Source organism: Nipponia nippon, unplaced genomic scaffold (genome assembly GCF_047370975.1).
Source record: "Nipponia nippon isolate SJK-2023a ecotype South Korea unplaced genomic scaffold, ASM4737097v1 scaffold_11, whole genome shotgun sequence".
Lineage (NCBI taxonomy): Eukaryota > Metazoa > Chordata > Aves > Pelecaniformes > Threskiornithidae > Nipponia > Nipponia nippon.
The window spans coordinates 31961713-31987556 of record NW_028262302.1 but is presented as its reverse complement, the minus strand read 5'-3'; the positions used below and the strand labels follow the sequence as shown (position 1 = coordinate 31987556).

The window sequence follows — 25844 nt, the reverse complement described above, 5'->3', positions numbered from 1 at the left end:
GGTGTTCATTGTATTAAACATTCCAGCAGTGTATTAAGTTTTAATTGAAGGAATTAATTTTGTAATTATTAGTATTCAGTTCTTCTGGAATCTCACTACGCTGAATATATTACCTGTTCCATTTGTGTCTTTTGGCATCACTGTAAAAACTGTGTGCCAGATAGCTCTGTTTTTTGTCTATTGTACCTATTAAGTTGTGTCTGACACCTTGCTGGAAATCAATACGTTATTAAAAAAAGGGTTAATTGCTGTGTTTCTCTTTCTCCCCTTCAGCTACTGGAGAAGATTTCCCAGCAAAAGCAGCTGAAACGATGACTGCAGCTGCACTGCGCTCCTCTGCATGCCCTTGTCTTGTGGCTGACCTGACCTTGATATTCCTCACTGGCATGGCTTTCATCCCGGAGCGTGGCGGCCGCCAGGACGGCATGCCTCTTCCTTTCACATCTGCTAATGGGTGCTCTACACGCATAATGATACTGCGGACATTAAATACTTAAACTGATGTGAAAATATTAATGGACTGATGGGCATAACACTCACCCAGAATTGCAGCTTGCTATTATGCCTGTTTTTAAAAATGGATGAGAAGCAAGGCAGAGGAGTTTCTCAGTGACCTGCCCCAGACTGCACAGCCAGCCATGGAGGAATGAGAATGAAAACCCAGGAGCCACTGGGCAAGGGCTCAATTCCACCGGCAGGGGCATGGCCCGGGGGTGAGCCCGGGGAGCAGGCTGCACAGAGGGATAGATGGAAGGAGAGTGCTGACCCTTGCCCTCAGCCTCTGCAAGCCTGGGAATTGCTGGGAGCATTTTCCTGGGCTGGGATCTCTCCTGCAGGGCTGAAACACCCATCTGCAGCACAGGATGGGGAGTCACGTCCCGCCGGCCCCGTTGGCAGCTGATGCGGATGGTGGGGAGTGAGGTCCGCCAGCACTGGCCTGTGGACCCCTCAGTTGGTGAGGAGTCCTGTGCTGCATTCCCTGCAGAGTGCTGCACCTTCAGCAAGTGCTTCTGGGCTGCATGTGCATGGCTGCTGCTCCGCAGAGACACTGGAGGTGGGGGACAGTGTACATTCTTCCCAGGGTGCGAAACGACTTTGCTTTTGGAATTTGCACAAAAGCAGAGGCACGGGCACACCAGCAGAGCCGGGGGGCACGGTGAGGTTTCTCCTCTCCCCTCCTGTGGTGCCCCTGTGGCACGACCACTGAGCTCGCGCGTTGAACTGGTGCATCCCAACAGGATCTGGTGGTGATAGCGTTCAAAACAACACTGGGGAAGAGCGGAGGAGAAGAGATGAGCTTTCCTTACAGCAGCTCAGCGGTGCTGCAGGGCTTTGGGCTGATATTTCCAGCAAGCAGAATTTACGGAGAAGACTAATTCCACCTTCCTTGGACATGGCAAAGTCTGTGCTCACCCTCACCGGTACTGGGGCCCTTGGTGGGGTCATTAACATCTTCATTTGCCCGTCAGACAGAACAGATCAACAGTAACCGTTCCCATCATTGCTTACCAAATGCAAGTTACTGCTATGATGTTTTCATTGTTATTATCATTATTATCATGCTGCATGTGAGACTGAATTTGTCAGAAAAGATAATCTTGCTTATTAATCACCTCATATCCTATCTTCTGGAATCATCTCGTCTAACAAGCGATTACCTTTCAAGATTACAAATCCTTCCCCTAATTTTATTGAGGCCATGGTAGTCTACAGCACTTGTTAGTTACAACTAATAACATTTTAATATTTTAGCTGAATATTTTATGCAACAATAACATTTAAATATTACTAAACAATATTTTAATAGCAAACAATATTTTAAATATATTCGCTGCTACTGTTAATCATCTCAAACCTAAATGCTGATCTTTCCTTGATGTGAGAGTTTTACTATTTCCAGTTCCCGTAAAAGGAACTATACTGCTCATGAAGTTCTTCCCTCTGTGAACCCTGTTTTGTTATTATTTTGTTATTGTTTCCATCAAAACGCTCATGGAGTTAAATTACAGTCACTGACCCACAGCTGTGTGTTGAATCTAATGGTTGTGTGAACAAACACCTCCCTGGCACTGGCACATTTTCTTCAATGCAAGTGAATCCTCACCCTCTAAATAATTATAATGTTTAACATTACATAATATTCCAGGATGAAAAAATCCTTGATTTGTTTTGTCAGAAGTCAATATCAATCTATATTATATTTTTATATTACGTTGTTTTCTTATCCCTATGTAACAGAGAAATTATTTCTGAGGATCACGGTTCTTCCCAATGATTTTCAGGGATAAAGACAACCAACCTGTAAGACAGGAGCTATTTGTAGAGTGCAGAGATAAATGGGAGGCAGCTGCCTAAGCAGTGGCATTACAATATCCTCTCTGCCAAAGTCTGCATTAAGCAATATCAACATTTACACAGGAGAAGTAGATTTCACATCAAATATTAAGCACCGCTGCCGTGGTGCAACCAGCAGCAGCTCCATTCCATGGCGCATTCGTCCCTGCGCCTGCAGGCTGCACTGCTCCGGGCTCCTCAGCGCCTGCCGGGAGCATCGAGGGGCGTTTTGCCTCCCGGCTGTCTCCAACCACCACAGCCACGCTGGGGCAGGGACCGGGAACCCCTAACGCTCCCAGGACACAGCCCCCGGGGCTCCCCAGCCTTTCCAGCCACGGCTCTGGGAGCGAAGGTTTGCGTTTGGGTCTCAGTTGGTTGTGCTGGTGAGAACGGATCCCCATGAAGCCCAAAACTCTCAGTATGTAAAAGAGAGATTTAAGTAAAAATAAGAGGCCTCACAAGAATGGTTTAGAAAATATCATTTTCATCTAGCTTCCTTGTGCTATGACAGAATTTCAAAGTATATTGGAGGGCTTGTTTATGTGAAAGAACTTGAGAATACCGAGCTCTGCTGCTGCCCCCCTGCTCCGCGCTGTCCCCAGTGCGGTCTGGCAAAAAGTAAAAGGACAAAAGTGTAGTCAGTTTTTTTTCCCAAATTGGCACGCTTTGCTTTAGTTCTTTTCTTGTCTCTTGTACTAAATCTTTTTCTTTTCTTCCTCTCCACCTATTTTTTTCCTTCCTTTTTCCCCTGCTTTTTCCTCCATTAGTTCAGAGGCGCTTCGCAATCCAGTTGGCACAGCTGCCGGCTGCTGCTCTTTGCTGTCTTTACCAGGTGTGTTGACCTATGGCTCTGCAATCCAGGAGCTGCAGAGAGGGAGAATCATTAAGAAGAAAAACTTTGAGAAGTGCAGAAGCGCACAAAGCTGCTTGCTGGTGGAGTTTTGTCTTAGGCAGGTGCTCCCCCATCTCGTGCAGTGACTGGTGCTGGCAGTCAGCAGCCGCAGCAGATGAACACAGCGTCCCTCTCTGCCCTCCCTTCCCAAAGAGCATCCTGCATCCCCTCCCGCACGGAGGAAGGAGAATATGTGAGAACACCCCAAAACTACCTACCATCACCTGCAAACTGCCTGCTTTCTTCTTAAACAACCTGCTGGCTGGCTGGGATGTGCATACCTCAATGTACCGTTTACTTCTTCGCAGATCTGTGAAATCAAAGAAACACATTTTAAACATAGCTCAGTAAATGCACAGACTACCTAAACAGCTACAAATTTAGATATACCAGCTCCTTTCCATCTGCTGCTCCCTAGAAGTGCGCACACACACCATGACACCAATCTTGAGTTGTTGTTGTCTGGAGAAAGCTTCTCCTACTCCTTTCCCTCCAGCTGTGCTTTCCCTTCCCATTATAAATCACGCTACTTTTGCCAGCAGCTTTTAGCAGATTTTTTTGGCCTCTTTTGCTCTCCCTCCTGCTGTCCCCATGGGTCTCCCGTGCTCCCGCCTCTGCCGGCTGCAGGCAGGCAGGACCAGGCAGGAGTGGCTCGGGCTGGGTGGCCCTCTGCCAGCCGGCAGCACGGGGAAGCTCCTGCCTGCACGGCGTGGTGTAATTATAATTCCACTCATGTCCTTAGAAAAACCGGCAATTTGGCACAGACGCGCCTCAAAACTGTCAGGGCGGCAGTGCTGAAGCATGGCAGCGTCCCCTCTGTGTCTGGCCAGGAGCCTGTGCCGTCTCCGAGACAGAAACCTCAGCGCCGTCGCGTGGGGATACCTGCTGGGGGATGCACTGGGCGACGGGGGGCTGCACCCCATCCTCGGCAGCGCTCCGCCCCTGGCAGAGAACTCCCTGAACCGTGGCACCACAGGCAGCACTGCAGCCCAGCCCTGGCCCCACCAGCCCTTTTGCAATGATTTTTAATCTGAGACCCGCTCCCTCATTTTAGGCTGCACGCTTTCACAATGTAAATATTTGCTCCTGTACTTAAAGGAGAGCCTTCAAGTCTTCAGGAGCCATGCCTGACCCCAGACCATCCGCTGCAGACTCCGCTGTCTGGCCATGTCTGGGATATCGAGTACCTGGATACAGTGAGTGGGAAAGCCAGCAGGCAAAGCCTCTCCAAGAAGTGCAGTCAGTGCAGCGAACTCAGGGTTTTTAGCGTACTCTCACTGAGGGAAGGGGTTTTACTACATTACGCTGCGTTGTACTGTACAATAGAGCTTCCCTGACACACTGTACTCGTGTTGTTCTACCTTGTGATAAGCTGTTATTAAGTAGAAGAAAAGGCCTAGGTGACAGTTTTTTATTTTTATACTTACTTCTGATTTCCAGTGATGAATTGAAATAGTACTCTTAACAGAGATATGGAACATATGCATATGAAAAATGAATACAAAAGAAGTTCATTATTATCAGTGTTATTACAGTGAATACTTAATTAACTCATCGTAACAGTACACTTGCAGTAAAATGTTCTCACTGATTATAAAGCGCTAAATCTCCATTAAGTGATATAAATGACAAATGAACACCTACGGACATGTATATGACAGCCACATCAATAAACAATGAATTAACTGTCTCTAATTTATAAAAAGGAACTCTTTCTTTGAAAAAGTGTTTCTTCCCTGTCATTTTAAAAAATTTCTGATACCATCACACCACTAGCTAAGACCTTGAGATGTTTTGGCGAAGGAGACAGCAGTATTAACTTTAATTTTGGTACGCAACTTTTGGGTTCAGTGCGAGGAAAGAAACGGAGCTGGCGCTGCGCTCAGACTGACGGCTGCAGGGACGGCTGGCAGGGACCAGGGCTCACCTGGGGCAGCCACGCTCCGCTCGCGTGCTCGGGCGCAGCTGCGGCGCTCGCCCTCCCCGGCGTGCCCACCGCTGCAGCAGAGGCAGGAGCCGAGCCGATGCCCGTGCCCGTGCCCAGCCGCGGCCGGTCCCCCCGGGGTGCAGCCAGCACTCACAGCTGGCAGAACGCGGTGCTGAGGGTGGCAGGATCTCAGCAACCAGTGAACTGGTGAACCTGGTTCTGCTTTATCCCCCCTAAACGATTTATTTTCACTTGAAAATGGGCATCTCCCTGGAAACAATACTTGCTTTGGTAATTTATGAAGAACAAGTCCCTTAGCATATATTCTGCTTCTCGTGTTTGCATTTCTATATGGGCACTGTATTTGCACTATATCAGCCTTACTGGTGGTTGTGCATGATGTTTTTCTTTTAATTTAGGTTTGGGTTTTTTTAGTGCTTTACTTCCATGTCAGACTCCTGAATGTTTTCATGCGTAGTAAACTTTGTAAATACTCAAAGAGAAGATAATTTTACTGCAAATATAAATGTAAAATCATAGATCCAGATTATAGGGGTAGGAACCAAATGGCAAAATTAGCACCGGGGAACAGCTGCTAAAAATGAAGATATTTAGTAAAGTACAGCTCTGCACTGCCAGTATTGGTGTGAGTGGAGGACAGCTCACCTAGCTGGCTCTCCAAGGTCAGCTCATTTTGTGACAGACCTCTCAGGACAGTAACCTCCTTAAATAACCAGCTCCAAAGACTGTAGAAACCAACTGGTAGAGTAATCTCTGCTCTATTGGATCCCAAACCTGGGAAAATAATGCTAAAAGAAAATGGATGAGTTATCAAAATTACTTTCAAAAGAAAAAGAAAAATGGTGCAAGTACCCCTGAAGGTTCAAATACTCCCAAAAGAAAGGAACAAAGTATTTTTCTCTCTGAAGATAGACTTCACTGTGTGAAGACAGACATTTCTGATCACAGGAGAGGTCTCAGTTGCACGGTTCGACAGCGCCTGGGGCTGTGCAGAGATAGAGCAGCACCACCTGCTTGGATGCCGAAGCTCTCCAGGGCTGGCAGGGGATGTCAAACATCAGTATTTTCCAAAATCTTTCAGAACTAAACCTTAATTATCAAAAAAACATTACTCTTGCTTGGAAAACGTTTACAGAATCATAGACCACTAATGAATGATATATTTCCAGGCTGCTCTCGCAGACAGGAGTCTTGCATTCCTTGCTGTCAGCTGTGAGCTTGTGCAGCTCTCGGGAGGGATCAGCTACACCAGCGCCCACCTGCCACTTACCAAAGGTAAGCTGAGTAATATAACTAACACCAATGTTATGATGATTATGATGATGTTAGCTATCACCAAAAGTCTCAGTAAAGGGTTTAAGGGCATCACCGATTGATGATGAGATCACTGGAGAGAGCTGTAATTTTTTCCGTGACAGGAATTCACATGTGAATTGAGGAAAGAATCTGTAGGACTTTAGTTCAAAACATGTACTAATAATCTGAAATTTTTCTCACACAAAACTTAAGAGAGTTCTCCTTGGGGACAGAAAAAACTCAGACAGCCTATTAGCCAAGTAATCATAAAAAAATGAATAAGCATCCCTGTGCTCGAGTGACCCAGCAAGGAAGCAGGAACTGGTGCTTTCACTGTTTCTCAGGACCTGGATCTTTGTGAATGGTGTGCATAACTTAGGCTGAGCTTTGAGAGCTGACCTCATTGCTGCAAGAGAAATGTCAAAAGAGCAGCCAAGGGACTGCGTTTTGGGAAGGAAGTGAAGTTGCAACAAAATAAAAGTGTCTTTAAACACCTCATTGCGGTGGTTCTAACTGGAAGACTGCTGTGGACAGAGGACCTGGTGACCTGAGCAGGTGTGGGGCTGGTCTGGTCTGGAGGTACCCCCAGGATAAACTTCGCTGGCTGATTGTGTGGAGGAGCGTAGGCAGCCCCACCTGGCAGCTGGAGATGGTGCCACAAGCGTGTCCTCCTCTTTATCTTGAAGTGAAGTTTCATGTCTTCATGTAGACATCCTTTTGCTCTTGGTGGCAATGATGAATAGAGTTTTTTGTGCCTAAGAAAATCCTTATGCTGGCAAGCCTTATCAAGGACGGGATCTGCACAGTGCGCTGTGCCCTGGCAAGAGGCCTGGCCGATGCTGCACTGCATGGTGTCCTCTGCCTCCGGAGGGATGTGAGTTTATCTATGATCCCCTTTTTCCTTCTCCTGTTATCTCCCTCCGACTGCCTTACAGGGTCGAATGCGTTTCTTACCGGGACCTGCAACAGACCTTTGCACTGCTGCATCACATTCATGAACAGTTAACCACTTGCATACCAAAGCCTATCTATTGCGCTTTACTTGGACACGATGGCTTCTGTGTTGATGTCTCAGAAGAGCGATGCTCGTCACCCCTGAGTCCCCAGGCCAGGAAGCCAAGGAGCCGGGGTTCGCTGGCATGTTTGTGTTCAGCTCAGTGCTCGCCCTCGAGCTGGTGGACTTGAGCAGTGGGAAAGGCTCTCCCTTTAAGTTTCTGCCTGTCAGTAAAGGAAAGGAGGGATAACATCATATAATTTCTCATCCCCAAATATTTCCATTTATACGTTCACACAAAGAAAAGGAAGATGGGAGCAGCAGATATAGGCTATCAAAGGGAGTTGTTCCTAACTGGCTGCCTGACCTTCAATATACCATCAGCTCTGGGCCTAATCTGATGTTTCTAGATGTGCAAATATTACATCCATCTCAGGCCCAGCACTCACAGGTTTGATTTTCATGGGCAGTCAGCTCCTGCTGCTCTCATTTTTTGCCCTACATTTTCTCACATATGTAATAACAGATCCATGAGAGCATTTACTGATGACTGACTTTGTAATTTAACCTGTTTTCTTCTCGGGAAAAAAACCCTTTGCAGATTAACAATCAAGTTAACAGCTTTTGTTGTGTATATAAAAGTACATTACGCTTGTGGCAAACTTCAGACCTATAGTTCTGTGGCTTCATAATTCCATAATAATCCAGAACCATAGAATCCTAGAATCATTTAGGTTGGAAAAGACCTTTAAGATCATCAGGTCCAACCATTAACCTAGCACTGCCAAGACCACCAGTAAACCATGTCCCCAAGCACCACATCTACCCAGCTTTTAAATACCTCCAGGGATGGGGACTCAGCCCCTGCCCTGGGCAGCCTGGGCCAGGGCCTGAATGCCCTTTCAGTGAAGAAGTTTTTCCCAATATCCAACCCAAACCTGCCCTGGCGCAGCTTGAGGCCGTTCCCTCTTGTCCCATCGCTTGTTACTGGGGAGAAGAGACCGACCCCCCCGGCTCCAACCTCCTTTCAGGCAGCTGTAGGGAACGACGAGGGCTCCCCTCAGCCTCCTCTTCTCCAGGCTGAGCCCCCCCAGCTCCCCCAGCCGCTCCTCCCCAGCCTTGGGCTCCAGCCCCTGCCCCAGCCTCGCTGCCCTGCTCTGGCCACGCTCCAGCCCCTCCATGGCCGCCTTGGGGTGAGGGGCCCAGCGCTGAGCACAGCATTCGAGGGGCGGCCTCACCAGTGCCCAGCACAGGGGCACCATCACCTCCCTGCTCCTGCTGGCCACACTATTTCTGATACAAGCCAGGATGCTATTGGCCTTCTTGGCCACCTGGGCACACTGCTGGCTCATATTCAGTTGGCTGTCGACCAACACCCCCAGGTCCTTTCTGCCAGGCACCTCTCCAGCCACTCCTCCCCACGCCTGTAGCGTTGCCTGGGGTTGTTGTGACCCAAGTGCAGGACCCAGCATTGAGCCTTGTTGAACCTCATACAGTTGGCCATACGCTGACAGAAATACAGGGCAGACTTTGACGTGGACTAATTTAGATTTTTCTAAAATTAATTTTCTTGTTCATGAGAGAAAAGAAAGCTTATCTCTCTCTATGCCAGATAAGAATCAAAGATCTGTATTTCTCTAAATCTAGTTGATGGAGCTAGCCCTCATTTTTTCAGCCTGTTTTAGTTTTGTGGTTGTTCGCATTTTGGGAGCACTACTGCCGCAAATCAGCACTCAGAAAAACAGCATTTGCTGGAGCAGGTGGGCGGGATGGGTGGTGATGTGGAGGATGCAGATGCAGGAGCTCCTTGAGGTTTGCTTTGGGTGGGTGCAGCCCAGGGCAGCAGAGGGGGAGGATGACCGGCTTCCCAGCACAGAGCTCTGCTGTGCTGTAGACGCCTTGAAAGGGCATGGAGAAGCAGGGATCCAGGCAGGAACACTGGCCTTGCAGAAGGCCCTGCTTGTCAGCACCTCCTGGATGGCTGAGTGGCAGTCCTATACAAAAATGCCTCTGAAGCTGCTTGTCCTGAGAAAACTGGCAACGTTAAACCATTCAGCCATCTACATGCAACGTAGTCCATTTACTCTTAACACAGCATCCCTATTCTGCAGTCAAAGAAGGGGACGAGGGACGTGCTGGGAGGTGTTTGAAGGTGCCTGGGCAGCTTTTGCTGCTTTCCACCAGTGTTTAGCCAGGGAAGCGTGACCTGGCTAATCCCCAAGGAAAAGAACATTACCACAAACTGGTATTTCATTGCCATTCTCAATACTGCTGTTGGAGTTAACGAGAGCCTCTCATGCAGGAGCCCTTCCTGTTCCTCTCCCCGCTGTGCAGCACCCGTGCTTCCAAAGCCCTTCTCTGCACCCTCCTGTTTCCCTGGGGGGCAGCACCCCGGGGGCACAGCTCCCTGCTCCGCCAACACATGGGACAGGCTCTTCCACCCAGCGGAAGGCAGTCCCTGTCCCCAGGGGAGTGTGTCTGTCCACAGACCTTCTGCAAATCTATCCCCTCTGACGTCTCTCTTCTAACAGCAGAATCAGATATCCTGAGCTATCAGTACATGTGAAGCCTTGGACTTCATTCCCTTTCACAAGCTGTGCTTCTGTGCTCTTAGGCAAGGCTTGATGCTGCAGCTTTTAGTCACGCCATAAACCCCACTTACTTCAGCGTGAAGTATCCTAGAGTGCTTTTTGAAAGCTAAAGAATCTGATGGAAAGACTTTTAAAGGCATTTTTAAAAGTGCTTTTTTCACTTCCTTAGTGCTGACACATCTCCAGAAGGCCGTGTCGTGATGGCTTAGTGTCTTTGCACATCCTGACAGATGCAGTGCTGTGTCATTCTCCAGAAATCCTAGAAATATCATTTACCTATAGCTCTCAAATCCCTACTACCACAGTTACACCTGCCATTTGAGCTGCTTCTGGGCTGCAAATACTGTGACAGCTGTGAAGAGAATGAAAGGCAAAGTCAATAGTACTACAGACAAAATATTTTTAGGAAAGAAATTGATCTCTTGGGGAAGATACGTGCATGGGTACCCACACACGTGTCCAAAGGCACAAAGGCACACATGCCATTCCCAATTTTCCAATATGTCTTTTCGAGGAGAAGGCTCCCATAGTGCTGGTGCTCATGAAGAAGCCTTTCCTTGTCTTCCCTTGTACCCAGGCAACGCCAGGCTGCCTCACGCCCGTGTCACCCCTTTTCAGATGAGCAGGGTGCTGCCTGCTTGTCCCCAGCCTGGTGGTATACCCATATACTATCCTGTCCCTCCCAGCCCTGTGTCCTGAGAACTGCCAGAGGTGAGGAGCTGCCTGAGAGGAGATTGCAGCCAACACTGCTCAATAACTTGGCCCCGACCACTGATTTGCCTTTTCTTTCCACCTTCTTTCCCATACAGATTTCCTCTTTCTTGCAAGGGCTGTAGTACACAAATGTGATACACAATTGATGATGGGCAGCATTCCCTAAAGGCTGAGGGTGAGGAACGGGAGGAGGTTATGGACCCCTGAGCATCACTTGCTGGTAATACATTTGCTTGTTCCTTCTCTCTGCTTGTTTTCCCTTTTTGAGCCCTTTCAGGAGAGGCGGAGGCTCTGCACATCTGTACCTGTGCATCGTCCATGGGGCCAGATGTTGCCATTTCTGATCAGCTGGCTCCGGACCTGAGCTTGAACTTGTCCTGAAAATGCAGCTGCTGCCCGATGCCACCCCATGAGCACAGCAGCAAGGCAGGAGGCCATGGAAAGCCTGACTCTGTGTTACTTCAGTCTTTTTCTGGGATGATCAGTTATTGCTGGTTCCTTTCTGATTCTCCTCTCTTCACAATGATGATCCTCAGGTAAATAAAAGTGCCATCACAGACATGACAGAAATGATCCCAGCTTCTCAGGCTGCTAAGTGAGCAATCACCTCACTGAGGACTACTGAAGTACATAAAGCCAAAGTTCCAAGGGGCCACGCGTGCTTCTGCTCAGCCTCCCCTCTTCCATACTGAAGGCACTCATGTTGCTTCCAGTTTGTTTTGTGCTATTTTTAGTAATACATCTTTTTAAATAAAAAAAAAAAAATCCCTTTATCTATTACAGTTTGCCATAATGGTATCTTTACATTATTCCACCAATCAACCTAAAGCTATAAATCTAGGTTTTCTTCTCATTTAGTGGGATTTCCAAAGACAGTGATATGCATTGTTCGGAAGTCAGGCTCAGCTTACCTTGAACTGGAGGAAGAAGGGTTTGCCGTGAGGAAGCGTCCCTCGAGCTCTCCTTACCTAATAGAAATTAAATTCAAGCGGCAGTGGAAAGGTAAAGGCAGTGTTTGAGGAGAAGGGCTTATGAAGCAATGGGTCTCAGTGACTGACATGCTACAGATCTGATGGGGAAAAATGTTCAGAAACAACAGTGAAGCTAGTTTTAGAGACCTTGGGGTTTTTTGTGTTTTTTTTTTTTGTTTCTGTTTTTTTTTTTTTCTTTTTCTTTTTTTTTTTTTCCAAATTCCTGAAGCTGTAAAGAGGTAAGAAATAAGAAAAAGGTGACTGAATAAAGATATGAAAGTAATTCAAGACCTTACCATCAACAAAAATGCCTACTATATTCCTGAGCTGTCTTCTATTTCTTATAAAATGCACCACAGTAATAATAAATATGTTGAAAAATACCTGACAAGTCTATTAGGTTATAAATATATGGTAACTGTCAATAAATCTCTGTGTTATGTTGAGATAACACAGTAAATAACTTAGATTAACATAGTGTTTATGCAGCTGCTGAAACTCTTCAAAGACACGTTAAATGAAAGTAAAAGTATTAAATGACGAGTAAAAGTCATTCCAGATTAAAGTATAACATGATAAAGTGATACAAGCTTTCAGTAATAATACTTAATGAAATCAGAGGACAAGTGTGTGCATGTGTGAAGGATGTAGAAAGAGTTGCAGAAAGAAAGCCTAAATACCTATATTTTGTCTCATCCTTCAGAATTTTGGGAGGAGATGAAGGCGGTGTACTCCTGACCCCAGACTGCAGGTAAAGGAGGTGGGTGCTGTGGCATGCACAGGAGTGCTCATTTCAGGAAGATATCTGCCAGGTTAATTAGCAAAGATGGGGTGATCCCTTCTCCCCACAGACAGCCGGTCCCCAGCCTCTGAGGTGGCACCAGCTGTGCCGCCACCTCCTCTCCCTGCTGCGCCGGAGCGGACGGGGGGCTCGGCTGTGCTGACCGAAGGGCCCCCACTGTGCGGGCACACGAACCGTATTCACGAGTGGCTGGAGGTTATTCCTGCCGGGGAACACAGATTATTAAACTTCAGCCAGTATTCACTGTGGTCCCTTTCTTTCATCAACTCTCTTCTCCAATATTGTATTTCTTATTCTTTTGGGAAAATAGTGCACTATTTAATAAGAAGAACAGGTTGCTTTGGTACACCTGAGTATTGATGATTGACTCTCAGGCTTTTTTAATAATTCAGCTGCAAGATAGGCCCTGCGTATCCAAAACACACCTAAAGAAAACCCCAGAGAAGAAAAAAAAGTTTGAGCATTTTCCTGCTGGATGCTGGGAGTAGAGACTTCTCCCAAGCCAGCTGGGAGCAAACCCACCTGCTTGTCCTGAAAAGAGGCGGTTCCACCTGGGACTTGGCTCATTTACTGACCAAGAGCTAAACCAGGGAACAAAGTGAAGCAAGTGAGCAATAATAACCAACACACTCCCTTCAAACAGAAAGGAGGAAGACGGATCCGAAGGACGGCTGTCCAGAATGCAGACAGCTTTGTGTGTGGACCATATTCATCACATTGTGTTTGAACCTCACTTTTCCAGACCCAGCAGATTCCCTCTGGGGGCTTGTTTCTAAGATGAGTTTAGCTTAGGCACGCAAAACCTTCGCAAGGCCATGTTAGCAGGAAAAACCAATCATTCTTGCCCATGTTCCATCTTTGCTGACTTTTGGGTTGGTTGCAGTAGAGCTAACCCTGACACAGAGGGGACAAAGCACAGAGCAAGGCTCCACTAACATCTCCCAGCCAATGACACTTCTCACAAGGAATTGCCCAAGGAACAGCTGGACACACAAGGCACATCTGCCAAATGGACCTTTCTTCTTAGGAAACCCTTCCTTGGATGTTAGGCCAGCAGCATCTCTTGAATGTTGTTCCAAGAGCAGGAGATGACGATCCTCTGCAACTCCAGCGGAGTTCCGAATGCTCCCTGCAACTACTTCTGCAACTGACTGTCCTGTCCCTTGAAGAAAAACATTGTCCTGTTGCTCTTCTCCTGACCACTCTTGGGTACATCTGCCAATGGTGTGTATTTCCTGCTGCTCCAGAAGCGACTGTTTTAATATGGGTTTTCAAGATTCTTCTATAAAAAGACAGGATTTCTGCTGGCTTGTGCAATTTCGCTTTCATGTATTTACAACCATATCACAACCAAGGCAGTCATCAGGGCTGCAAACTAGAATACGGCAAGGGAAAAGGATGACATACAAACCAAGGTCCTCTTTACCCCATCAAGTGCATAGGAGCAATCTCCATATTGGCTTAGGGAAGCTAACATGTACTGGTAACTGAGGGGATAAGCAATCTGCAGGCAACACAAGAAGAAAACAAGGATGGATGTTTCACAAATGCAATGGAGTGGCTACATCCTGAAGGATTAGGGGAAAATGATTGTTTTATCTTTTCTGACATTAACAGCACAAGCATACACACATGCACCAAATTATTAGCTAGCTGGAATTTATCTTTTATCCTTGTTTTTCCACAGTTTTTGAGTTTCTTCCCATGTTCTGTTAAGTCCTTGGAAAAATTTCCCTTGAGTTCAGCAATAAATTAGACCCTTTATGAATGACATACCTCTGATGCCTCCTCAGAGAAATAAAAGATTAGCAGGATACAGAATTGTGCTGGAGCAGCCAGGAACCCTGCGAATCGCTCACTCTCCCATCACTTCAGCTGCCAAAATGCACCCAGATATCAGTACCAGGATATGTAAATCACCCAAACCAGGTGGATTCTTACTCTTTTTATTGTAATTTGTAAACCTCAGTTTGATATACCATTTCTAGCTATGCAGAAAGAATAAGGTTATAACAAACCTAAAAAACAGTTATCTGTAGCAAAGAATCATATAGTTTACAAGGCATTAAAATGTTAATTTGTCTTATATTGCTGTTGGTAGATATTGGCTTTGTACTCAGGGCATTTTAAAGGATGACAGCCATTAATCATACATATATTCTGGGAGTTAATTGAACTATTCAGTGCGAGATACTTACACAGCCATTTATGTGTGTTCTGTTTGTCCATAAATAGAAATTGGTCTTGGCCCCATTGAAGGCTTAAATTTGCTCATGAGAGAAACTGTCTGGAAGGTAACAGCACTGGAGAAATCTGTCAGAAAAAGGAAAGTCTGAAGGAGACTACATTTCTGAATTGTTTTAGGGAGCTTTGAGGAAATCCACTGACCCTTTACATGCCAAAGCCTGTCTTCATCCCCATTAAGTCTGGGATCTTTGCCTTCCAGTACAGCTCTTTATAAATAAACCCAGAAAAAAAAGGGTTAAAGCTTGTTTATTTTGGTAGGTTTTATGTTTTGCTCTCCCCTGTCTTGTTAGGCTTCATCTAGGACTGAATAATTTTAATTTGTGGTTCTATCTTCAGTATAGCACTCCATGCCAGTGGTTAAAATGTGCAAAACTCCTTTGTGACTGATGCTAGAATGGCCTTAAATTTGAAGTCCTATTAGGAGGAGTTGAGCTGACCAGGATGAAGGAGTCCAGGCTTGAAGAAACAGGAAAAGCAGTACACAGCAAGTCAGAAAATAGGAAAGCTGGTAGAACAGAATGTAAAATTGCATTTGGGAAACACAGACTAGAGTAATCAACAGACATTACTGGAAAAAAAAAAATCTATGTCCAAATGAGTTATCAAACGTAAACCCAAACTATTCAATATTCCACAAGGAAGTCTTACTGTGATATAAGCACAGTTCTATCATAACAATGTTTCTACATAACAACATAGAAAAAGCAGAAATAGTTTCTACTTTTGTCCAGTTTTGAGGAATACGCAGAGGAGATGTAATCATGGGTTAAGAGAGAAAAAAGACATTCCTTCTGTCATCCGTGACTGGGAGAGAGATGTAGTTTCACAACAGTGATATAGTAAAAAAAAATTGTGTGTGTACTAGAAGAACCGCTTAAAGTGTTCCCTGAAGAAACCGCTTAAAGTGTTGGCTTTAACAAACTGACATTTGGAAAGTCCTGAGAAGACGTGAAAAAAGCCCCAACATGTGAAAACAAAGCAGACCGCACTCTCAGCAGTGAGGCAAGGATTGATCTAGGAAAAGGTGGGTCAACAAGAGCATTTTGACCAAGCCTTGCTCCCGTTGGACTCGGAACAATCTGGTTTTCTCAGTGGAAACAACAGCTCCACCTGAGACAACAGCAATCCCTGTACCTGAACACACCCACTTGGATATTTGCCCTCAAGACAAACCTGTGCCAGGTGCAACAACCCCTTCTAGGGCAGATGAACTTCATGGGGATGACGTGGTGCAAGCAACCTGGGCAGTACACGCACCAGCACCCCTGCCGTGGAGATCCACATCTCCTGTGAGAATGACCTTGGGCTCCCAGGCACGCAGCCTACCTGCTTCCCCATTGCTTTTGCAGGCCACCACAGCAGCTAGTACACCTCAGCGGTCTTCCTGTGACTGTGCACTGGGTAACTGTTTTATGAAGTATATGATCACCAAGGATGCAAAAAACATTTTTCAAAAGCCTTCAGTCCCCATGATGTTCAGTGCATTTTGGTACATTTCAAAATTTCACCTCAAGTTTTTTCTCTGCTTAGCTGGTTTGATGATTTCTTTAGCTATTTGTACAGACAACTGCACATGCATTTCTTCTGCAACCCCTGCTAAGTCTGTTTTCTTCCTCATCCTCCTGACAGGTTTACACACTTGTGCTTTTGCCTTGTGATTCTGAGCATCTCTTTGAACTTGTTTATAATCAAAGTCCTCCAGGAGCCTGGTTCCTGCCAAAGCATTGAGCCAAGTTCACTGTTCGTAGATTGGGTGAACTTCTGGGGAATGTGTACGTTCCCACATTGCTGGATTTGTATCGAGACCTGGTGCCAGCTGACACTTCAAGTTACTTATCTGATGTTTCTCCTTACATGGAGTGGCAAAATTTCTCTGTGCTTCCTCCAGGTTTGTAGCTGACACGTCAAAAGGCATTAGTCACAAAATCCCATGGTATTTTCAAATATCTAAGGATATTGTTAATAACATTATCAAGAAGCCACCATTGAACATATACTTCCTGGTGTTCTTCTGGGAGATTCTATAGCTGAAAGAATTTTTTTTAATTCAGGACCAGTAAATCAGGTGAGGGCACAAGTTTTTGGATACTCATGATGGGACTAACAAATACCCTCTACAAGACTTCCCATCAGGAGTGAAGTGTCAGCTCAGCCGTGGTGCAGGTGGCTGTGCCAGGAAGCAGGCTTTCGCCCAAAGCTCTGGGGTTGCAGAGCCCTTATGAAAGAGAAAGGTAGATCCAATTATCAGGATATGGGTCACATTTCCCTGTGTTTCTCTGGCATGAGCTTGGTCTGACCAAATTCTCATGTTCCCCCTCATCACCTCTGAGGTCCCTGCAGGACTCGGTTATGGATCCTCTCTTCGCACCAGCAGCTCTGGGGCCACTGAAACGCTATCCTGCTCGCTCTCAGCAGTGTGGCAAGCATGGCTCCTGCCATCCCCTTCAGCCCTGCACCGCAGTGAATCTGGAACGGGACCGGCTGCTGCACCAGTACTGCGTGCTCATGGCCACAGCCACCACCTCAGTCCACAGAGCTGCCATATGTATTCCCATACTTCCCAGCAAAGGAAATGTCTAAGTACAGATGGAAACAAGGTGGTAAGATTTCATTTCATTCAAGAAGTTGGAAACATCTTTGAACAAGAAACATGTCCCAAATGTTTCCTGGACTCCCATCCCCAACACAACTGTTGGCCATGAGACCACAGGTGTCCTCCAGCATGACACCTGCCCACCAGGAGCAGCGCTGCCCCCAGGGACATGCCCAGCACACCATGCTCATTCCTCTCAGCAGGGCTCTGCTGCCCCAGTATCTCTAAAGCAGCACCCTACTGACCTGCCCTGGGTTCAGGTCACCTCCTTTGTGACTTGGGCATTGCTTTGGGTTCTGGGGTTCACAATGCACAGCTTTCATCCTGCCCCAGATATGTACAGGACAAGCCCACAGCTCACCTTCAGTCCTGCCAGAGACTGATGCTCTGGGTAACCTTCGCCACTTCTGACATAATCTGCAAGTCCCACGGTCTCTGGGGCTGGCCACTAGAGATCACAAGTCATTGTAGATGCCAGTCTCCATCCACAGCAGACAGGAGGTGCGTTCGCAGTACAGAGTCGTCCCCTGCAAGGAATGTTACAAACACATTCTGTGCTGCTGCCCTTTCACTGGTAGTTCACCACTGATCCTCATAGGATGCTGGGAAAGTGGGATGGCCTCGCCCAGGCTTCCCAATGGCCCTCAGACAGGAGCTCATCTTCAGGTGAGGGGTTCCCACATCGTTATAGCCTCTGTAAGTCTTTGGCTATCCTGCCTTCTGCTGATGCAAGGAAAGTCAGTTGGGAGATGGAGATGGGAGTGTTTGTTGACCAGAAGTCACTTTGTCAGTCGTGATCTTATGCTGACAGCTTTGTGTCTGAAAAGCAATTTTAGTTTCGATCACAAAGAATAGAATAACAAGTTTAACATTTGGGAAACTCATTACTGGAAACTTTATTAAACTTAAGGCTAACAAGCCTGATTTACTGCTTGAAAGAGCAATTTTTTTTGTTAAAAAATGCAGATATAAAAAGATTTATAGTATCTAAACCAATTATGATAGTGAAATGCAGCTTAGGTATTCTAGGCTCTCTTCTTTCCCTACATTTCTTTTTTTTCCACTTATAAATGCATCTAACTAAGCACACTGTCATTACCACAGAGTATTTAGTAAAGATGCTGTTATGGGGATTGAATTAAGCATGCTCTGGGAGGCTTTCTCCCTCAGATGACAAAAGCTGTCTGTTTTTCCTATACCCCAAAAGCACAACAAAAAAATTATGTTTCTGATGACTTACATTTCAGAGTGGAGGGGAAGTCAGTGTAGAAAAATATAGTTGATAGCATCCTGTATCTGCTCTGATGCACAAAACGGCCTCATCTTCCCTGTAGCAAACAGAGCAGCTCTCTTATTTAGTGATCAGCTTGGAAAGAGAGTCCTTACCCACCACCTCCCTGCATGGCATCCAAACCCTGCCTGACTCCAAGTCTTGTGCAACGCGCCAGGAACACTGTGCTCTGCACTGTAACACCGAAACACTATTAATGTACTTCACAATACAGGAAAACATGCGCATGCATTTATGAACCTGACTTGTCTCTTAGAGTACTAGAGAGTGCAAGCACACCAGCACAGAGAGTCAGGTGCAAAACTGGTCATTCACTCACATCAGTAAGGCATGTATAAGTTATATTTCTTTTGTTTGTTTCCACCCCCCCAAATTTTATAGCTGTGAAAATTCAATCTATGTTCTAGAAAAGCCAAAGCTCTTGTGCCTCACTTACCCAGAAATGTGCTTAAATATTGATGTTTTAACGATGCATTCTTCAAAGTCCCCTATTTTGCCAGAGACTTATTTTTAAAGGCTTGCTCTAATAAGGCATTGGGGGAGTTGAAATTACAGCACTTGAAGCCTCTGACAGAGGCTGTATTTTGGTAGCAGCACAGAGTGCATGCTAAAAGGCTCCATACAGGACTTCCCAGTGCTCCCTACGGCATAAACTGGTCTATGATGTTTTGCACTAGGGAACCCACAGCCTCAGCAGAAAGGAAGCTGCTCCTCCATTTTCAAGTCCATTTACCCAAAAGAAGCCTCTGGCTCCAGACCAGAGTATCCAGCTGTGGCTTCCAGTGGGAGAAGCTCTACTGGGACCACTCAAGGGTCACGCCGGCTAGGCAGCAAAGGCTCTGGCTGCCGTGGCCAGAGAGGGATGGATGTCCAGCTCCTGTCACCTTGAAGGGTTGTCAAGAACCTCATGGTAGCAGCCAGAAAGAGACACTGAGAGAGAGCTGTAGGCCTGGAGACCCCCGAGAGAAGCAGCATACCCTTGCTCGTGATGATGTCACTTCCCTCTGCAGGGCACAGAGCAGCCCGATGCTCTCATGGAGCCACCCAGCAAACAGGAGGGGGGCACGCACCAGCCTGCATCCTGAGCCTAAGTGGAAAAACCTCGCTAGGACCTCCATCTCCCAACCTTGGGAACCCCAGTCTTCTATAGTGTGAAGACACTTCATAGCGTGAAGACAAAGTTCATCTTAGCAACGTTAACAAACATCTGGACTCAAGGGTGTGAGCAGAGCTATCTGCATTTCTGCCTCAGTCAAAGCTCTGCCCTTTCTCCCTTCCCTCTCTCACTCAGGAGCAGCACCCACTGGCTACTCACCTCAGGGCATTGGTGCTCAGGTGAGCAGCACAGGACCTGCTGCCAGACACACTTCTCCTCTAACATACAGGGAGGCCTATAGCAACTGCACTGCTTTTATTGCTCCCTTCCACGAGCTCAGGTGAGTCTGCAGGAGTTTTCCATTTGCTTTTCTACTCTTTGGCAGGGAGTTAAGTTGCAGCTGCCACTGATGCTCTCAGCATCATGCAGCTCACCTGTGGCAGGGGGCAGGAGACTTTAAATCACAGCCCATTGCTGTATTTGTAGCACACAGTTTTATAGACTACTGGTAACAAAAATGTTTCTATCTATTACCTGGATGGGTGTGAGATGCTAAAATAGCAAAATAATATTCTAAGTTTGCTTAATATAGAGCTGTAGTCTCTCTACATACGAAGTGGTGTAGTTCTGCTGAAGCGTGTATACAGGTGTGGGATTAAGCAAGTGCAAGTATTTGGATTAACAGGAACTTTTTTCTGTTCATCAAAATACAAAGGTGTGTATGTTTGTGTCTTGATTTTGGCTTGTTTTCTAAGCCATGGAGTTAATCAGTTTTTTTTCTTAAACAGTGAAAGTATTCTCATTTTTGAATTCACTAGCTAATACTTACTGTCTATTTAGCAACTTTTCTCATGTTTTTATGTGTTGAAGAGATGTAACAGATAAATGGTAACAGGGTTGCAATGGGCACTTCTACTGCTTATGTGAGGAGTCTCTCAGTCATTTTGTCAGCAAATTTAAACAATAGGTATTAAAATGAGTATCTACAAAGTCAGAACATCAGAATGGCAGCAATTAGGTAGTTCATTTAGGTAATTGTACGTCAATGTCTTAGTGGAAAGAAAAATCGTCTTTCAATTAAATACATTTAATGTGCTTATACAGCAAGAGATTAATACTTTTTAAACATTAAAAAAACTCAAACAGATATGATACAAAACATAAATCTTGATCAGTTCAGAGATAACTGTTATCAGGCTGAGTCAGTGACCAGCTGCTCTTCTGGATCATTGGAAAGTGTGTGGTTTTATTTGTTACTTGCAAACATAATGTGCTATTTTTTGGCATTCATATACCAAGCTGGTGTTAGCCTGTAAACAATCAAGGTTGCGTTAACGACAGCTGATGCCTTCCTTGGGTAAACTCTGTAATAGACACTTGATATCCCTGCTTGTGATGAATGTGAAGGCCCTGAAATCCGTTGTTTTGGCCTGGAAAAATGACTGTAAATGTTCTGTACTGCAGATGTAGAATTCCTTCAGTTCGCTTAATATTTCTATTTTGTCACTGGTGCAAAAAAGAAAAAACAACCAACAAAAAAACCAACAAAAGAACTCCCGCAAAGAACAACCCAAAACCTTGAAACATGCCACAACAATCCTCCCCACTCCCACACATTAAGGAATTCGGTTAATCACGTATGCTGTATAGAAGAAAACAAATTAGCACTTTTTCATTGTTTTCCTGATAACTTATTCTGTGTGCAACGTTCAGTGGTTTGAGTCCTTTGAGCTGGATACAATCTCTTGGTTTTGGCTTGTGGGTACAGCTGCATGTCCCTCTGTGTGTGGGTGGCTGGTTCTGGTTCAGTGTTGTGCTGTCCTTGTGCTAATGGCTGATGATGGGCTTTGGCAAGGCCAGGCAGCTCGACCTTGGACTCCCAGAACATTGCGTGAAAATGCCAAAGTTGCAGTTTTGGTTATTTGTTCTTCTCTTAACAGCTTTAACAACTATTGATGAAAATACTGAAAAAAAATGCTGGTAGTGTATTCATCAGGTTGATTTAAAACAGCACTGCCAACAACATTGTTCCTCCTTCGTTCAGTATCCTTTGTGTAAAGCTCAGGCGTGCAGGGGTACGGTAAGGAGGATGCTCTTTTTCTGTCTTCTCTTTCTGTAGAGTTACATGGGCTGGGAGGGTGACAGTACCTTGCTCTTGGCAGTGACCAGCAGCCTGAGATTGTGTTTTAGAGTAATTTTGTGAGGCTCCTTCTAGAATCACCATAAGGATGGCATTGGTGGCCATCTGGGTACTGGCCAAGGGTCTCCTTGGCCAGCAGGAAGCACAAGCAGCTCCTTCCCCAACCATAGCTGTGTGTCTGTCGTGGTTTAATCCCAGCCAGCAACTAAACCCTACCCAGCCGCTTGCCCACTCCCCCCCTGGTGGGATGGGGGAGAGAATTGGAAGAGTAAAAGTGAGAAACTGATGGGTTGATATAAAGACAGTTTAATAGGCAAAGCAAAAGCCACACACGCAAGCAAAGCAAAACAAGACTTCCTTCACTGCTTCCCACCAGCAGGCAGGTGCTCAGCCATCCCTAGGACAGCAGGGCTCCATCGCACATAACGCTTACTTGGGAAGACAAACTCCATCACTCCGAACATCCTCCCCTTCCTCCTTCTTCCCCCAGCCTCACATGCTGAGCATGACCTCATATGGTGTGGGATATCCCTTTGGTCAGCTGTCCTGGCTGTGTCCCCTCCCAGCTCCTTGTGCCCCCCAGCCTGCTCGCTGGTGGGGTGGGGGGAGGAGCAGAAAAGGCCTTGACTCTGTTCAAGCGCTGCTCAGCAATAATGAAAACATCCCTGTGTTATCAACACTGTTTTCACCACTGATCCAGAACATAGCCCCATACTAGCTACTATAAAGAAAACTAACACTACCTCAGCCAAAACCAGCTCAGTGTCCCACCGCTGAGGGGCCCAGCAGCAGGGACCCCCGTGCTCTGCCTGGCTCCCACCAGCCCCAGACAAGTCTGCTGTGTCCTGATACACCTTAGAAAGGCTTAGCAATGAGATGGATGGCGCTGCCTATGAAAATAACCCATGTAACCAAAATACTGAATAATAAGCAAGAAACAATAAAAGGAAGACAAGGAATTCATATGGTGAAACTTTAATTGCAATAGGGGCTCAATGTTTTTGAAACACAAGAATGTTATTGAATTTTGATCAGTTTTGCAAACTGCAAAAGGACAGATTGTCCACGGTGAGCAGCCTGTGCAGCCCTGCGTGGCTGTGTTGGCATCGGGCTGAGCAAATGGTCCGCTTCTAAGATTGTTGCATATATTCTCTTGTCTCTGCAAAAGCAGTGTAGTCCAATATTTGGGCTCCTTTTCCTCCCATTTATTTGGATAAAAAATTAATTACAGCAAGATAATTTACTGAATATCTTAAAACTAAATAAGATTGTTAGGAGAGATAATGCTTCATCTTAACAGGTGTTCTGAAGGTGACGGTATGCTATGTCTTTACTACTTTAAATAAATTATAAGAATTAAATATTTATGAAGTTCCATTGTTTGGCTTAGACATTTGCTTCCTGTAGCAGAATTCATTCAACAGTTTTGTACAAACTGTATAAGTATGTATTAATTGCTATAACATAATTTACAGATTTCCTCCCATATGGCTGATTGGAATAGTAGATACAGCAAAATATCAGCCAGCGACATTTGCTAATAAATTGTGTGCCTGAGCAAGAAAAGCTGTGTTCTCAGTAATTCATACTCTGCAAACTTTTATGATTGCATCATGTAATTTGTTTTCAGCCAGTGCTTAACATAACCCCACATGTCATGGCATCATTAGCGTACATCCAAATCATCTTCACTTGGGAGGCAAAGATGTACCGGCTTATCTGGAAATGTGAACTTTTTGCATTTGCAAAAATGGTTATTATTCAAAATAATTATTATTTTAAAATAAATTGTCTCTTCAGTGGCTCAAATACTATAGTGTCAAACACCTGGAAAGGACAGTTTTGCAGGAGGCAATCTTACAAAAGACAAGGGTAACCATGCTTTGAGCTGTGCCTGTTCTTGCAGCCTCCCTGGCTCAGCTGCAGGCAGGGGCAGATGTGGCACTGGCTGCTCAGTAGCTGTCATGGGAATAAAAGATGCTTGGAAGAGGGAGCAACTGCAGGACTAAGTCAGCTGTATCAGCACTAAACTTGCATCCCTCCCTGGTCTGAAGCTGCTAAACTGAGTCTTACTCCTCCTTTTCCATCCACGCCCATTGGTAACCTCCAGGTTGCCTGCTGGGGGTCTGTGGGTGCGGGCCGCTCTCGGGGGGCTGGGCGGGCAGCGGTGCCCTGGGAGAGCCATCTGCCTGCAGCAGCTGGAGGGTTTGGAGGGTTTTATTCTTTCTAGCTCGGCAAGTACAGGCCCTGAAAACGCTGTCAGTTACTGTCAGGAGAGCAGACACGGTGGCGTGTGGTTTCCATATCTGTTCTGAGTCAGTGAATTCCAGACCAAACGCATTCGATTTCCCAAGTCAAAACAAGGTTTCTCTCTAGGAGACAGCCTGCTCGCGCTGAGCCTGAGCACACCTCTGCCTCCCGGCTTGCAGAGCTCCAGCAGACGGAGGTGGCTTGGAAGTCGTGTGCTAGCTAGGATATAAGGTTCAGCGTAGCCTGGGGAGAGGGCGGTCGGTGGGGCTGTTGTGCCACGGGGCTGGCGATGAGGCACTGCCGGCCACAGCCCCACGGCTGCCTGCACCCACAGGAATGGGCAGCTGGGGAGATGGGTGGTGTTGGATGGCGCGGCTCCTGGGTTGGTTGGATGTTGTTAAGCCAAAACCCAGCCTTTATGGTCCTGCCCTGCCTGCGTACGGCACACCCAGGCAGCAGAGAAGAGGCATCGTGCTTTTCTTGGTCCTCCCTTACATTGGGAAGAAATGCAAGAGCAGGAACACAAGTAAATCCCAGGACCTCGACAGGGGCTTTTCCTGCCCTCCCTGTTTGCTCAGCCCAGGTGAGACACTCCTGCTGCCAGGGTATGTAAGCCACTTCCAGCACTGAAAAATGCAATTCGGAATTAGATTTCCTTTTTTTGCTTTGACTTTTTTTCTCTTTCATTCAGCATTTGCATGTACGCTGCTTTAGTAGAAGAGCCAGGCTAGCACCAACTCCTTTTTTAAGCAAACAAGAGCTGAAGAGTGTCTTTGCTGAGCTGCACGTGTTCCTGCCACGAGCTCCGAGCTCGGCTCTGAGGCTGAGTCAACGTGGCAGGTAGGGGAGCTCGTGACCCAGCCTGGCTAGTACACAGGACATGGCCCATTTTTTACATATAAAGTGTTCTGATCCATTGAAATAGTGATTGTGTGCACAGTGTTGCTTTTAGAGAAAACTGGGGTATATTATAATGAGGGCAGAGCACGATATAGCTTTAAACATGAACCGAAACGACTGTAAACAAATGCTGTTTGTGACAGCTTTGCTGTTAATGTATGTCCAGTATCGGGAATGCAGGTACCAAAACAAATGTGTAAAGAAACTGTGTAAAAAGGGCATTTGAATGTCTGTATGTGTGTGTATAAGGACAGTTTCCACAAAATCTTCTGCAATACTTTGTTGACGCTTGCACTAGCTAATCATTCAGTCAGTGTTAATAATACAGATGATTCCTTCACGCTCAGCTCATGTTAATGATATGTATTGACTTTTGCATATTGTAAATTGTGCATGAAATGACCCACTTCTGTCTACTAGAAATGGTACTGTGCAATTATTACTTTGCTACAGAGTCAGAAAACACAGTCTCAAAAATGTTCCCTTTGCATTCACTAGCAAAGTAGCGGGTCCTAGCCTGAGAAGTACATTCCAGGATCACCTTAATGAATTTCAATCTGCCTGTTTACAAAAAAAGAAAGGTTTGCTTCATGGCACAGCCTGAAGGATTTGTCTTTGAACTTCAGCATTTGTGCATGTGTCCAAATACAGGTGATGTTGTCTAACAAATAAATAACTGGTGTCGGAAAAGATCATGTAAAGTTCACAAAACAGTCGCTATGCTATTGCCATTGGTCCTCTAATGTTGTTGCTTGTATTTATCTAAAACTGTATTCAAATGAGGA

General features: G+C 45.9%; 1 long non-coding RNA gene across 2 annotated transcripts; it reads right to left on the bottom strand.

The window, feature by feature from the left end:
* Positions 1 to 14572: 14572 nt before the first annotated feature.
* Positions 14573 to 20086, bottom strand: LOC148056955 (uncharacterized). Of its 2 annotated transcripts, XR_015702190.1 has the most exons (4): positions 19989 to 20086; positions 18623 to 18710; positions 17744 to 17909; positions 14573 to 17365 (listed from the first exon to the last, which is right to left on the bottom strand). It is a non-coding gene; the product is annotated as an uncharacterized LOC148056955 (long non-coding RNA). The 2 variants fall into 2 exon arrangements; XR_015702189.1 differs by having other exon boundaries at positions 14573 to 17909.
* Positions 20087 to 25844: the final 5758 nt, after the last annotated feature.